Source organism: Oryx dammah, unplaced genomic scaffold, assembly GCF_014754425.2.
Source record: "Oryx dammah isolate SB20612 unplaced genomic scaffold, SCBI_Odam_1.1 HiC_scaffold_2, whole genome shotgun sequence".
NCBI lineage: Eukaryota > Metazoa > Chordata > Mammalia > Artiodactyla > Bovidae > Oryx > Oryx dammah.
In genome coordinates this window covers 40,136,267-40,152,413 of record NW_024070186.1, presented here as the reverse complement: position 1 = coordinate 40,152,413, position 16,147 = coordinate 40,136,267, and positions in this window count along the sequence as shown.

The window sequence follows — 16,147 nt, the reverse complement described above, 5'->3', positions numbered from 1 at the left end:
GATAGATAGATAAAAGGAAGGAAAGGAAAGGAAGGGAGGGAGGTAGAGAGGAAGGGAGGAAAGAAGGAAGGAAGGAGGAGAAGAGAAAGAAAATAAATTTGAAAGGGAATGGTTTAGAGGTATTGGTTCACCACAGTACCACACTGCAGAACAGAGTCTGGCCCTCAGCATTGCAGATGCATGAACTTGATTCTGCTAGGTCTATGAGAAGGTTCTCTTTCTAGGGTGGACGCCCATTAACTAAAGTCATAAACAACTGAAGAATAAATCAGGACACGGATTCCTTATTTAATGCATAGACTAGAGTGTCCAAAGGGACTGGCCATTCACCTGCTCTGGACAGCACTTTCCTCTCTGCAGAGGAATGCATGACAAGTAAAGCCAGATTACACCACCTCCCCAACCTCCACTCCAGGTTGGGGACCAGGCAGCTTGGGTCAGAGCAGAGGAGTTCAGTGAGTCTCATGTCTATAGCACAAGGTCTCATCATCATTTTGTTTCCATCTCTGTTGCTGGAATGTCCTTGCATCAGGAACCCAACATATCAGGTTTACAGGCTAAAATCTCCCTCTCCCAACAACTGAAGGCACATTTTTATCCCTCCAATATTTTCTTTTATATTCTCTCTGCTGATTCTTCAATTGACTCATTTTTCTCTTTAGGCATGCTAATATCATTTATCCTGCAAAGACTGTAGACAGGCTATTATTGTCAGATTTTGCTTGTTCTCTCCTCTTCTGATTTGGAGAAACATTTTGCCCTTAGGGTGCAAGTAACCTATACATGCACCCATTTATTCAGTCAACAGCATTTATTTTGGGTCCTCCCTGTAATGTGTTCCATGCCCTGAAGACACAGTGTGAGAATAAGAAAAGCTCCCTGACCTCAAGGGAACTCTCATTCTAGTGGGAGAAACAGACGGCAGTTCAAGTTGACTAACAGACAAATCATATAATACAATTTTAGGTGGTAATATGAAAAAAATAAAACAGAGCAATGGGACAGAGTCGCTGGTCAAGGATGATCTGGGAAGGACCCTCTGAGAAGGTAATGTTGGTTGCTGAGATCTGCATGGAAAGATGGGACCAGTTCTTGGAAGGTCTGGGGATAATCACTCCCAGCAAACTCTCTGAGACTCACACAAGCACTGAGTGCTCTGGGAAGAGAAAATGGACAGGTGCTGAGCCCAAAAAGAGAGTGATAAGAAGAGATGTTATGGGGTAGATGGGCCAGACCCCAGAGGAGCTTGTAGGTCACAGTAGAGTCTCCCAATTATATCACAAGTGTGACGTGATGGTCACCAGAAAGCATCCTTCATGAGTGTGATGGGATCCGATTTGCATTTAAAAAGAATCAATGTGTTGGCCAAATTGAGAATGTATTGTACAAGGGAGAGAACTTAAGAGGTAGTTGCAAGAGCCCAGGCCAGAGTCGATGGTGATTAGGACCAGGGTGATCAAAATACAGTCAGGATAGATGTAATTTGGAGGCGGAGAAGGAAGAAGGCACTGATAGACTGAACATAGCAGAGTAGAAGGTGGTGGCAAAAATCAAGAACAACTCTGGGTTTTGGCCTGAGCCGAGAGGAGACAGCGATGCCATTAACAAGTGGGAAACGATTGGGATTGGGGAGGGGTGAGGTGCTCTGTTTTGGTTTTGTTAAATGATTCTTCCAATCACTATCAGCTGATGGTTCATTTCTCAGAGTTCTAGGGGAGAAGTGGCTCACATTCTTACTATTAGAATTCCTTGCTCCCTCTTTTTTCCTCCCACAATACAAGGAACAAGAAAATACAAGTAACTGTATTTTCGCCTTCCTTCTATTTCTATGAAAAAGAAATACATGACAAATTAACCCAAATCAATTTATTCAAAATAGAACTTGCAGATAAAGAAGATGTAGTGCATATATTCGATGGAATATTACTTAGCCATGAAAAGAAACGAAACTCTGCCACTTGCAAAGATGTGGACCTAGAGGCTTTCATACAGAGTAAAGTAAGTCAGAAAGAGAAAAACAAATATCATATAATATTGCTTCTATTTGGATCTAGAAAAAATGGTACAGATGAATTTATTTGCAAACCAGAAATAGAGATGTAAAGAACAAACTCATGGATACCAGGAGCAAAGGAGAGTGGGATGAATTGGGAGGGGACTGACATATATGTATACTACTGTGTACAAAATAGAAAAATAATGAGAACCTACTGTATAGCACAGGGAACTCTACTTAGTGCTCTCTGGTGAACTAAATGGGAAAGAAATTTTTTAAAGAGTGAATATATGTATATGTATAGCTGATTCACTTTGCTGTACAGCAGAAACTAGCACAACATCATAAACATCCAATAAAAATTAAAAAATAAATTAAAAAAATAGAACTCGCAGGATATCATAGGGTCAACACGGTTTCAGCCTAATCGTTTGTACCATCTGCATCCTCTGCTCTGTCTGATGGGAGCCGATGGTCTAAGTGGTGGTGATGATGGTCCTGGGACACTGCAGGGTATTATTGCATCTTCTGAATCATTACAGAAAGATGAACTTTTGTACAACATCAAGTTAGTGTTAGGTAGACACAGTCTTACTCATTTTTACTCTCAGCAGAATCTCAGAATGAACTAAAATGCTTCATGGAGATAGTTTACTCCAATAATTTTTCAAACAAGTAGAGGGTGACTGTCTCAAGAATTTCAGGTGTGTAAGAGCTTCAGAAATGTCTCATCATCCCCTTGAGGGTTATTTTCCCCCTTGGCTGCTTCCCCTAACCCGTTGGAAACCACTATCTGTGATGAAAGCTCCCTCCAGTGAGAGTGGATTTTATCTGCTACTTCAGTATAGGCAGAAAAAAAGGTTGAGAACTAAGAGTCATGTCAAATTTACTCATGAGAAGTAGGAAAAATAAAATCCAAAGAGGAAAGTTATTTGTCTGTGGTCATTGGACAAGTTAGTGTCAAAACCTTTAGTCAAACCCAGGTCTCCTGACTATTCCCCTTCTTCTAAAACACACTGAATGTTTATAGAACAAATTGAAAGTATTTCCTAAATTATAACTCCTTTAGAAGCAACGATTCTTGTTAAAGAAAATACTGAGTTGATTAGTATATCCTATTTTTCTATTCTAAGAAAAAGGTTAATTCATGTTAAACTTTTTCTGTTTTTATTTTGGCTATGCTGCTCAGCATGTTGGCTCTAGTACCCCAAGGCATTGAATTCATGCCCTCTGTATTGGAAGCACAGAGTCTTAACCCCTGGACTGCCAAGGAAGTCCCCATGTTTAATTTCTTACATAAGAAAATATATGGAAAGCTATATATTTGTGGCATTTCAAGATATTTTACTTTTTCCCCCTTTGGGGGAATATAATTTCAATATAATAGAATTCTCCCTTTTTAGGTGTACAGTTCTAGAAATTTTGACGAATGTTTTCAGGCAGGTAGCCTCACCACAATCATCACCCAATTTTTCCTCCTGCCTTTTAATAGTCAGTATCCTCCACCACTCTTGACAATCACTGATATAATTTATATCCCAATAGTTTTGCCTTTTCCAGATGTCATGTAAGTGAAATCACACAATTGAGTGTGACTTCTTTCACTTGGCGAAAAACATTTGAGAATTATCCATTCTGGGTGTGTGTGTGTGTCAATAGTTTGTTCCCCTTTATTTCTGAGTGGTTGGAGAAGGAAATGGCAACCCACCCCAGTATTCTTGCCTGGAGAATCCCATGGACAGGGGAGCCTAGTGGGCTATAGTACATGGGGTCGCCAAGAGTCAGACACGACTGAGCGATTAACACACACACACACACATTTCTGAGTAGTACTTTCTTGTGTAGCTGTACTGCAGTTGGTTTATCCATTCACAGTTGGTGGACATTTTTTTCGCTCTGGGGGCAGTTATGAATTAAACCACTACAAACATCTGAGTACAGGTTTCTATGTGGCCATATGCTTTCATTTCTCTTTGGTAAATGGGCTTCCCCAGTGGCTCAGCAGGTAAATAATCCGCCTGCAATGCAGGAGACATGGGTTCGATCACTGGGTTGGGAAGATATCATGGAGAAGTAAATGGCATCCCACTCCAGTATTCTTGCTTGAAGAATCCCATGGACAGAGGAGCCTGGAGGGCTGCAGTCCATGGATTCACAGAGTTGGACATGACTGCGCACGCATGTGTGTACCTAGTTCCTGGATCATACTGAAAGTGTATGTTTAATTTTTTAAGGAACTGCTAAACTTTTCCCCAAAGTAGATGTGCCATTTTGCCTTCCCACTCACATGCATTAAAGTTCCATTTGCTCTGGGGTCAGGGGACTTTCAACTTTAGGGGATCCAATATGTTGCATTTTGTTTCTTTGTGTGCCATTTCTCAAGGACTCTCTGTTCCTTGTCAGTTCCTGAAATACAGGAACGAGCAGAGCTGTGCGCAGTTCTCAGAACTGAGATCATGGGAAAGAGCACCTGTTTGGATTCCCTTCAGTGAATCCCTTCAGTGACTCTCTTCAGTGACCTTGTACTTAATAGACTATCCATTTTGCTGCAACTGGTGGAATTTCATTCTTTTTAACTGCTGAGTAATCATTTTGCTGAAGATATATAAGCATGCATTTCTGCTAATGAAATACCCTTGTTCCACTCGAGACTTGGGTCCCCTGTGTCCTTCTTGCTGTGTCTGGCTAGTTCTTCGGAGTGTGGAAGCCTACTGAGCTCACATCCTTGCCCGGGCTTTCAAGACTTCCTTGAAAGGACGCACTGTGCCTTCGTGAGTGGTACAAGTCCTGTGTATAGCCTTTCCTGGTTTTCTGCGTAACCTGAGGGATATTGCTCTTTCTCTCTCTTTTCATTGACTCCACTCCCCAGGTCCTGGTCTGTAAAAGAGTGTAACACTCTGGTGTTGGACTTAGTGTTGTCAGGTTTTGGTTTTTTTTTAAATTTTAGTCATTTTAATAAGTGGTTTGTGGTATCTCATTGTAGTTTTATTTTGACTAACGATGGGGAGAATCTTTTCAAGGGCTTATTTGCCACTCACATTTCTTCTTTGATGAAGTACATATTAAAGTATTTTGACATATTTCTTACCTTAGTATGTTATTTTCCTATTGTTGAGTTTTGAAATTTCTTTATATATTTTGTATACAAATTCTTTATCAGATACATGTTTTTCATATATTTTCTCCCAGTCTGGGGTTTACCTTTTCATTTTTTACAGTGTCATTCAAAGAGAAGGCATTTTAACATTTTTTAAATTTCGTGGTTCATACTCTTTCTCTCTAAGAAATCTTTACCTAACTTAAGGTTACAAGGACTTCTCTGAGAAACCTTGAGTCTTAGGCAATACATTTCTAATTCATTTTTAATAGGTTATAGTTCTCCTTTTTAAATATCTTTGTTAAAGTGCTCTTTTTCATAATGATAAAACATTTCTTGTGTCATTAATACAAAAAAGTCATTGATAGCCTAGTTTTCATTCCAACAGAAGTGAAGGCATAGAGTAAAACGGGGTTCACTTTCATAAGGATCCAAGGTTCACTGAATTTTCACCTATTCTCCATAGTGTCTGCAGCTTGGTGCCCAGGGGTTTGACATCATTTAAAAATGTGATTCATGGGGTCGCAAAGAGTTGGACACGACTGAGCGACTGAACTGAACTGAACTGAAAGATACAGCATCATGTCTGATCAGACTTGCTGGTGATTTTCAGCACATTACAAGTCAAAGAGGTTTGGCTTCTACATATGGTAATTCCACAGGCTGTTCCCAATACAGCCTGGGTTTCCTACCACTCAGTTCGGTTCAGTTACTCAGTTGTGTGTAACTCTTTGTTACCCCATGGACTGCAGCATGCCAGGCTTTCCTGCCCATCACCAACTCATGGAGCTTACTCAAACTCATGTCCATCGAGTCAGTGATGCCATGCAACCATCTCATCCTCTGTCGTCCCCTTCTCCTCCCACCTTCAATCTTTCACTGCATCAGGGTCTTTTCCAATGAGTCAGTTCTTCGCATCAGGTGGCCAAAGTATTGGAGTTTCAGCTTCAGCATCAGTCCTTCCAACGAATATTCAGGACTGATTTCCTTTAGGATGGACTAGTTGGATCTCCTTGCAGTCCAAGGGACTCTCAAGAGTCTTCTCCAACACCACGGTTCAAAAGCATCAATTCTTCGGTGCTGTTTTCTTTATACTCCAACTCTCACATCCTGGAAAAACCATAGCTTTCACTAGATGGACCTTTGTTGGCAAAGTAATGTCTCTGCTTTTTAATATGCTCTCTAGGTTGGTCATAACTTTTCTTCCAAGGAGTAAGCGTCTTTTAATTTCATGGCTTCAGTCACCATCAGCGGTGATTTTGGAGTCCCAAAAATAAAGTCTGTCACTGTTTCCACTGTTTCCCCATCTATGTGCCATGAAGTAATGGGCCCAGATGCCATGATCTTAGTTTTCTGAATGTTGAGTTTTAAGCCAACTTTTCCACTCTTCTCTTTCACTTTCATCAAGAGGCTCTTTAGTTCTTCGCTTTCTGCCATAAGGATGGTGTCATCTACACATCTGACGTTACTAATATTTCTCCCAGCACTCTTTATTCCAGCTTGTGCTTCATCCAGTCCAGCATTTCACATGATGTACTCTGCATATAAGTAGATTAAGTAGAGTGACAATATACAGCCTTGATGTACTCCTTTCCTGATTTGGAACCAGTCTGTTGTTCCATGTCCAGTTCTAACTGTTGTTTCTTGACCTGCACACAGATTTCTCAGAAGGCAGGTAAGGTGGTCTGGTATTCCCATCTCTTAAGAATTTTCCACAGTTTGTGGTTATCCACACAGTCAACATAATATAAATGTTATGCCAAAGTCAACTAGGCTTTGGCATAGTCAATAAAGCAGAAGTAGATTTTTTTTGGAACTCTCTTGCTTTTTCCATGGTCCAGTGGATGTTGGCAATTTGATCTCTGGTTCCTCTGACTTTTCTAAAACCAGCTTGAATATCTGAAAGTTCACAGTTCACGTACTGTTGAAACCTGGCTTGGAGAAGTTTGAGCATTACCTTACTAGCGTGTGAGATGAGAACAATTGTGCAGTAGTTTGAGCATTCTTTGGCATTGCCTTTTCTGGGGATTGGAATGAAAACTGACCTTTTCCAGTCCTGTGGCCACTGCTGAGTTTTCCACATTTGCTGGCATATTGAGTGCAGCACTTTCACAGCATCATCTTTTAGGACTTGAAATAGCTCAACTGGAATTCCATCACCTCCACTAGCTTTGTTCATGGTGATGCTTCCTAAGGCCCACTTAACTTCACATTCCAGGATGTCTGGCTCTAGGTGAGTGATTACACCATCATGGTTATCTGGGTCATGAAGATCTTTTTTGTATAGTTCTGTGTATTCTTGCCATCTCTTCTTAATATCTTCTGCTTCTGTCAGGTCCATACCATTTCTGTCCTTTATTGAACCCATCTTTGCGTGAAATGTTCCCTTGATATCTCTAATTTTCTTGAAGAGATCTCTAGTCTTTCCCATTCTATTGTTTTCCTCTCTTTCTTTGCATTGATCATTGAGGAAGGCTTTCCTATCTCTCCTTGCTATTCTTTGGAACTCTGCATTCAAATGGGTATATCTTTCCTTTTCTCCTTTGCCTTTCACTTCTCTTCTTTTCACAGCTATTTGTAAGTCCTCCTCAGACAACCATTTGCCTTTTTGCATTTCATTTTCTTGGGGATGGTCTTGATCACTGCCTCCTGTACAATGTCATGAGCCTCTGTCCATAGTTCCTCAGGCACTCTGTCTATCAAATCTAATCCCTTGAATCTATTTCTCACTTCCACTGTATAATCATAAGGGATTTGATTTAGGTCATACCTGAATGGTCTAGTGGTTTTCCCTACTTTCTTCAATTTAAGTCTGAATTTGGCAATAAGGAGCTCATGATCTGAGCCACAGTCAGCTCCTGGTCTTGTTTTTGCTGACTGTATAGAGCTTCTCCAACTTTGGCTACAAAGAATATAATCAGTTTGATTTTGGTGTTGACCATCTGGTGATGTCCATGTGTAGAGTCTTCTCTTGTGTTGTTGGAAGAGGCTGTTTGCTATAACCAGTGTATTCTCTTGGCAAAACTCTATTAGCCTTTGCTCTGCTTCATTCCATACTCCAAGGCCAAATTTGCCTGTTACTCCAGGTGTTTCTTGACTTCCTACTTTTGCATTCCAGTCCCCTATAATGAAAAGGACATCTTTTTTGGGTGTTAGTTCTAAAAGGTCTTGTAGGTCTTCATAGAACCGTTCACCCTCAGCTTCTTCAGCATTACTGGTTGGGGCATAGGCTTGGATTACCGTGATATTGAATGGTTTGCCTTGGAAACAAACAGAGATCATGCTGTCATCTTTGAGATTGCAATCAAGTACTGCATTTCGGACCCTTTGTTGACCAAGATGGCTACTCCATTTCTTCTAAGGGATTCCTGCCCACAGTAGTATATATAATTGTCATCTGAGTTAAATTCACCCATTCCAGTCCATTTTAGTTCTCTGATTCCTAAAATGTTGATGTTCACTCTTGCCATCTCCTTTTTGACCACTTCCAATTTGCCTTGATTCATGGACCTAACATTGCAGGTTCCTATGCAATATTGCTCTTTACAGCATCAGACTTTACTTCTATCACCAGTCACATCCACAACTGGGTGTTGTTTTTGTTTTGGCTCCATCTCTTCAATCTTTCTGGAGTTGTTTCTCCACTGATCTCCAGTAGCAAATTGGGCACCTACTGACCTGGGGAGTTTATCTTTCAGTGTCTTATCTTTTTATCTTTTCATACTGTTCATGGGGTTCTCAAGGCAAGAATACTGAAGTGGTTTGCCATTCCCTTCTCTAGTGGACCAGGTTTTGTCAGAACTCTCCACCATGACCAGCCTGTCCTACCACTCACCACCCGTTTTTCTATCTCTGGGTGCTTTTCTTGAAAAGAATCTAAAAGTAAGGCATTTATAGCCTTCTAGGTTGCTTTGTTGACAATCTGCTATGACTACTTTTTTTTTTTCAAATAAGGACCATGCACAGAGAAGTCAGAAAACTAATAAAGATCTTACATTCATTTCAATTTGAATTTCCTGGAAAGAGACTCTTAACCTAGAACGTTTCCCTTGCTTTCAGTTCAGTTCAATTCAGTCGTTCAGTCGTGTCCAACTCTTTGCGACCCCATGAATCTCACCATGCCAGGCCTCCCTGTCCATCACCATCTCCTGGAGTTCACTCAGACTCACGTCCATCAAGTTGGTGATGCCATCCAGCCAACTCATCCTCTGTTGTCCCCTTCTCCTCCTGCCACCAATCCCCCCCAGCATCAGTCTTTTCCAATGAGTCAACTCTTCGCATGAGGTGGCCAAAGTACTGGAGTTTCAGCTTTAGCATCATCCCTTCCAAAGAACACCCAGCTTTACAGGAGCTTAATGAAACTATGTTGGCCACCAGGTCTGAAGTTTTAACACTTTAATATCCTGGTAACTAGCTATGTTTTACCATCCACAGGGACAGTACTGTTTTACAAAGGCAAACCAATATACACTCTGGTAAGATTTTCTCCTGGGTGGATGAAATATTTATTTTTCTAATTAAGCTGAGGAAAAGAGAGCTGGAGAGGTGGGGAGAGAACGGTTATGGTAGAATAAAAGATACATGAGAGATTAATTCAAGTGTGATCCACCTGAGGGTGGACAGAAAGGATCAGATCTGAGTAGGGCATACCTTGCAGCTTGCAGATTTACTAAAGGACACTGTAGTCTGGGAAGGCAAAGAAGAGGAAGGGAACCAGCATTCAGCACGGGGTGTAGAGGGAGACTGGGTTTGAGCTCAGTGGAAGTTAAGTCCCAGATTACTATACCTAACTGCACTTATTGTTATTATTAACCATTGTTTAAATTGAGGTAGAGTTAATTTACAAAGTTTGGTTTCAGGTGTAGAGCAAAGTGATTCAGTTTTATACACACACACACATATACACACATATATATGCTATATATTAGGTCTTAGTTGTTTATTTTATATATAGTAGAGAAGGCAATGGCACCCCACTCCAGTACTCTTGCCTGGAAAATCCCATGGATGGAGGAGCCTGGAAGGCTGCCATCCATGGGGTCTCGAAGAGTTGGACACGACTGAGCGACTTCACTTTCACTTTTCACTTTCATGCATTGGAGAAGGGAATGGCAACCCACTCCAGTGTTCTTGCCTGGAGAACCCCAGGGACGGGGCAGCCTGGTGGGCTGCCGTCTATGGGGTCGCACAGAGTCGGACACGACTGAAGCGACTTAGCAGCAGCAGTATGTATATGTTTGGGTTTCCCTTGTAGCTCAGTCAGTAAAGACTCTGCCTGCAATGCAGGAGACCAGGGTTAGATTCTTGGGTTGGGAAGATTTCCTGGAAAAGGAAATGGCAACCCACTCCAGTATATTTGCCTGGAGAATCCCATGGACAGAGGACCCTGGCAGGCTACAGTCCATGCGATCACAAAGAGTCGGACATGACTTAGCAACTAAACCACCACCAGTGTGTATATGTTAATCCCAAACTCCTAATTTATCTCTCTCCTCTCCACCCTCGCCCTCCCCACCCCCACACGATCCCCTTTGGTAACCATAAGTTTGTTTTCTATGTCTGTGAGTCCATTTCTGTTTTATAAATAAGTTTGTTTCTTTCATTTCCTTTAGATTTCACACATTAGTGATAAGATATTTGTCTTTCTAGATCTGACCTAATTGCACTGTTATCTAGTGAGGCTCCCCCTGCTGGCCAGCAGCCAGCACATTGCCAGCAGTGGACCAAGAGCAGGGTGGTCTGTCTGCATCCCAGGACTTAACTCAGCCCTCCCCACCCCTTTCTGCTCCTCTCCATAAAGTCAGTCCCAGGAAGTAGCAGCCCAGGATTCTTGTGGTTCTTCCAGGATGGAGGTGGGGCCCTGGACACCTACGGGGATAGGGATAACATGAAAGGGAAGAGTTCACGCCTAATGAAGGGAGGACCAGGTGAGCCCAGCCTGAGTGAAAGTTCCCATGAGGTGGGGCAGAGTGGGGCAGAGTGGGACACAGGGGCCCTGTGACTGGCACCGACACACAGGTACTCCCTTCCCACACGTGGCTGGCACCGCACACCCTTCACTCAGGAACCCCTTGTTGTTTCACTTGGTACATCCAAGAACCAGACAGTGGGAAGAGCTGCTGAAATCAGTGCTTCCCAGGAAAGCAATCAAACAGGTAAATGACTAAGAAAACTCTGCCAGCAGAGACCTACATTTGACTTCCGGGAAGGAAAAGGATGACAGCTGGTAGAAAAATGGAGCAGTCAGCTAGAGCAGGAGAGGACAATTCAAGGCTTTCTTTGTGGGCCAAGACTGCTTCCTTCTCTCTTTCTGCAGACTGGCCTCCAACGCTTTGACCTTATGCCTCTCAACATACCTCTAAGTTTCCAGGAGACGGAGTCTGACTGGTCCAGATGACTATTCTTAATACCAGGGAGAAAGGGTGGGTCACACAGACTTGGTATCTGTGGATACTGAAGGAATTTTTCAAAGGAAGTGCTGGGAGCTGAGCAGACAACCCAAAGGTTATGTGTGTTACACGGTAGCAGCACCTGCAGTGGTCATTTCACACTGTTGGCCCCTCTTGGGCTCATTGTCTGGTTAATTGTCTTTTCATATGAAGTCCCGCCAACCCAGATTTCCCCAGGCAATTACATTTTCAAACCTAAAGACGTCTTGTTGCTTTGGTCCCATCTATTAAGACTATCTCAAGTCTCCATTTGGTCATCTATTATTTTTAGCTCCCTCTGCCCATAGTCAATGCTCAAATAAAAGTTTGATATGGAGTTAACATTTTGGATAAGAGACTAGTCTTTGTTTTGATGCAAGTCACTGAAAAAACAGTATGTCTATGTACCCACTGCTATGTTTAAAATAAATAACCAACAAGGACCTACTAATATAGCACAGGGAACTCTGTTCAGTACTCTACAGTAACCTAAATGGGCAAAGAATTTGAAAAAGTATAGATATGTCTATCTGTATAACTGAATCATTTTGCTGTACATCTGAAATTAACACAACCTTAATCAACTACACTTCAATAAAAATAAACATATCAAAGAGAAAATGGTAAATATGTGAAAAACAAAAGGCACTCATTTTTAATAAGCAATGCTTATTTTTGCTTTTAAACAAAATAATGTATATAATAATTTATTATGGAATTTATAACAAATGTAGAAATAAAATATGGCAACAACAAAAAATAAATTTAGGATTACTTTAAAGCTCTCTCTGGCTCACATAGCTCCAGAAGTCAACACTCCTTGTTTCTAGAGAATTGACAAGATACAAATCTACCTAATTGTACTGCAATTCAGTTCTTCACCTTAAGACTATTTTAGGAGACTTTGTGATCTGTCTGACTGAAAATTAAGCTATTCTACTACCTGGAATATCTTAACCAGAGAAGGGATAGGAAACCTAATAATTGCTCCATTGTGTCTGAAAAGAAATGAGTTAATATGTAGAGTAAGTGCTGAAACAGAGTAAGCCTCCCTATGCATTACATTTTTGTTAATATTGCTACTATTATTTTGATGCAAATCGTCAAGGAAATTGTCAGTATTTTAGGTGTCACACACCCACACAAAGGAAAACATTTATACATTAATAATAGTTAGTAATGATAGGCTCAAACTACTCCAAAGTTCACCATCTCAACACACCTACCCTGGGTTATAGCAACAAGAAGAATTATCACTATTTCCCTGTACTAGGAATCTGGTTCATCTATTCTTATTAAAGGAGGTATCACAGATTTTCTTCCTTCTGTCATAGCTCAGGCATCCTGCTGGGTAGAGATTTAAGTATCAACAAGCCTTGTAATGAGATACCAACAAGAAACCCTGAAAAATCGTGGGTATCACACATCTTGTTTGATACAGGCAACAACTTTCCTCCACTTCTGGCTCTCTGTTTTGTATAACAAGCCCAACTCTTGTACTTATAATACTTTAAATGTCCTCATAGTCATCACCAACCCTGAAAATCCCACACTGAACTCTCCCTCCCAGTCCAAATCCACAGAGGCTTCATCTGTATTCCAAGAGAACTTGTTTTCTTTTTCTTCCCTTCCCTCAACTCTTTTAATCCTCTAGTTCAAGCAATTAGCTTTACAAATATTAGCTGCAATCAAGGTCTAGCACATGTGGTAATTTTCCCCCTAATAAATCAATCAATTCTTTCTGTGGAGTGTTTTTTTCCCCCTTACCGTCATTAGAGAATGACAATGCTACTTCAGGATCACCAGCAACTTGATTGAGTCAAGGGACGTCAATCAAACTTGCCAGATTTTGCTTTAAAGATGAGAAAAATGGGATAGATTCACAAAGGCCTCTTGTCTTAGAACAGGAAGCTTGATAAACCCTTGCTGAAGCTCTCTGAGCGACGCCTTGGCATATAATGATCCATCTGGAAGAAAATCGAAATCACTATTACTAGTGACAAGTCAGACAAAACCTAGAAACGCTCACTAACTAATCTAAAAATTAATAATTGGAATAATCATCCATCTAGTGTTTCTTAGCAGTGTAATGTTCTATTATACCTAACAGGTTAGTACAGCAAAGAAAAAGAGAAATAATCTAGCAAATGGACAAATTTTAATGCTATAACTTGTGAAAAAAATGGTTTTTAATTTAGAAGGGAATTAAAGGATCATGTGGTCCAAGTTTATCACTGTGCTTGTCAGAGCTGATGTTAGGGTTGGAATGGAGGGCTCTTAGGGAATAAGGAGTGAAGGGGGCCCAGTGACAAAGCTCCTGGATCCTCATCTCTCCCAGTATAAAATCTCAATTTTTATCTCTTATTATACCCAAGAGTTTAGTTGAGGAAATGATTTCTCTGGTTAAAAATAATTTGAGAATTGCCTATGTGTATAGCTGAGAACACTATGACTAACTGACTAAAACAAATGCCAGAAAAATTAAAGAATTTTTAATTTAGTGACGGACCTGGAGCCAAACCCTAGAGCCCATCTCTCTCCCCACCTCTCTTTCCACAACCCACCAAATCTTGCTCCCTCTTACTCTCAGGGAGCAAATCAGGTGAGAACCCCTATGGCTCTGGATTGGAGCCTTTCCTTTTTTTAAGAAAATGACTGTAAGGGTAAAAACCAATGAACCCAGATTAGTACAAGAAGAGACAGAAATACTACATTGGAAGTAACAAAATCGCCTGCAATTATACTCCTTTCTGGATACTGATTCCAATCACACTGAGGAATTATATCATCATCCAGACCCAGAAAGGGGTCACGGTGGGGAGGGTGACAAGGCTTAGTTTCCTTTCCTTATGTCACCAAGTGTATTGCTATTAAGATTGAGAGAAGTAAAGATTTCAGTAGGATACTTGGTGAAAACTTGCTGACATTAATGACTCAAATTCTCGGAGAGACTGCAAGGAAAATGGTGTCATCACTGTCATTCAAGACACTTAAGATGAAATTTCAAAAGAAGGCTGTCAGGCATAATGACTGCCAGGTTCTATTATATCATTCTCAGAGGGTGGATCACACACACTACTATGCAGCCTGTGGGTGGTTGGTATTGAAGTCTGAAAGGGAGCTGCGCAGAGAGGAGGGCAGGTGGGCGTAGGACCCGAGGGGGCCCTTCACAATCAGGAGACATCGCTGTGGATGTTCACATGGTGACTTGGGGTAAAGCTATGACCCATGACCTGGCCTTTCATCTCAGATATACCAGAACTTGGCCTCAGCAAGGCAATTTGACAAGATCATGCTCTTGGTGCTGAACAGAATTAAGGAAAGTCTGAGCTATCAATGGTAGTGCCAGTTTACTAATTTGCAATGGGAATCTTCCTCTCCGGTGACCAGATGGCCATGCCTGCTGCATTCCAGACCTGAGACACCTGCAAAACCCAGTCAGTCATCAGAAGGTAGCTGTGTAGAATGGGGTCCGAGCCCTGATTCCCAGCCCTGACTACACAGTGCAATCACCTGGAGTGATTCAACATGAATGTGTGCTTTGTTCTCAGTCGTGTCCAACTCTGCTACTCTTTGGCTGTCAGGCTCCTCTCCCCGTGGTATTTCCCAGGCAAGAACACTGGAGTAGGTTGCCATTTCCTCCTCCAGGGGATCTTCCCACCCCAGGGACTGAACCCGCATCTCTTACATCTCCTGCACTGGCAAGCAGGTTCTTTACCCACCGAGCCATCAGGGAAGCCTGATTCAACATGAAGGCCCTACTCTAAAATCAAACAAATCTGAATCTCAGGTATTAGGACCCAGACATTAGCAGTTTAAAAAAAAAAATCTCAAGTGATCCATTGAGCAGCTGGGGGTTAAGACAAAGAGATCATCCAGGACACTGTGAGGTTTTAGGTGTCATGGTTTCCACTCAAGGATCCATGAGTTGTATGTCATAGACCAGCAGATAATTTTTTAACACTGGGAACAGACATAGGTTTGCCAATTTTTTAACTTGTCAAGTTAAGACATTAGAGATTCAACTACTATTATTTCATTAAGGAAAGGAAATCTTAACAAAAATTAGGAAGGACACAAATTTAAGAATACAAGGTGAGTTCACTATGTTATATTTATTTTTCTCATGCTTCTGTAGATCAGAGAAAATCACTACAGACTGATGCAAACTTAAGCACTGATATGATCTGACTGCTGTCCATGCACACAGTTAGGGCTTATCTTCATGGGCAGCTTTAGGTACATTTGACTGGTTTTGTTCATTGACCAAAATGCTACACTGGCTACCCTTCTCTAGCCATGTCCATTCTGAGGAGGTATTAACTATAACGATTAAGTTATGGGTAATTTCTGCTTCGAGGCTTGAAAATGTTCTATCTCCTCCAATTACAGAATATGTTGATTTAATTAACTTAGCTCTGCTTACACACCTTAAAGCTTCTGGAATGGGTACGGCACATGTACCCCCACATAACTGCTTACTGGGGACAGTTACACAGTACACCCTTGTTTTGCTAGTGGACAATGATGGCAATGGCTCTAAATCCAGTGGAGAATTAATTGGGGAGCCAAAGAGCCGGTGATGAGTTTTTATTCAGTTGTGTCACATTCCATGAAATAAGAAGA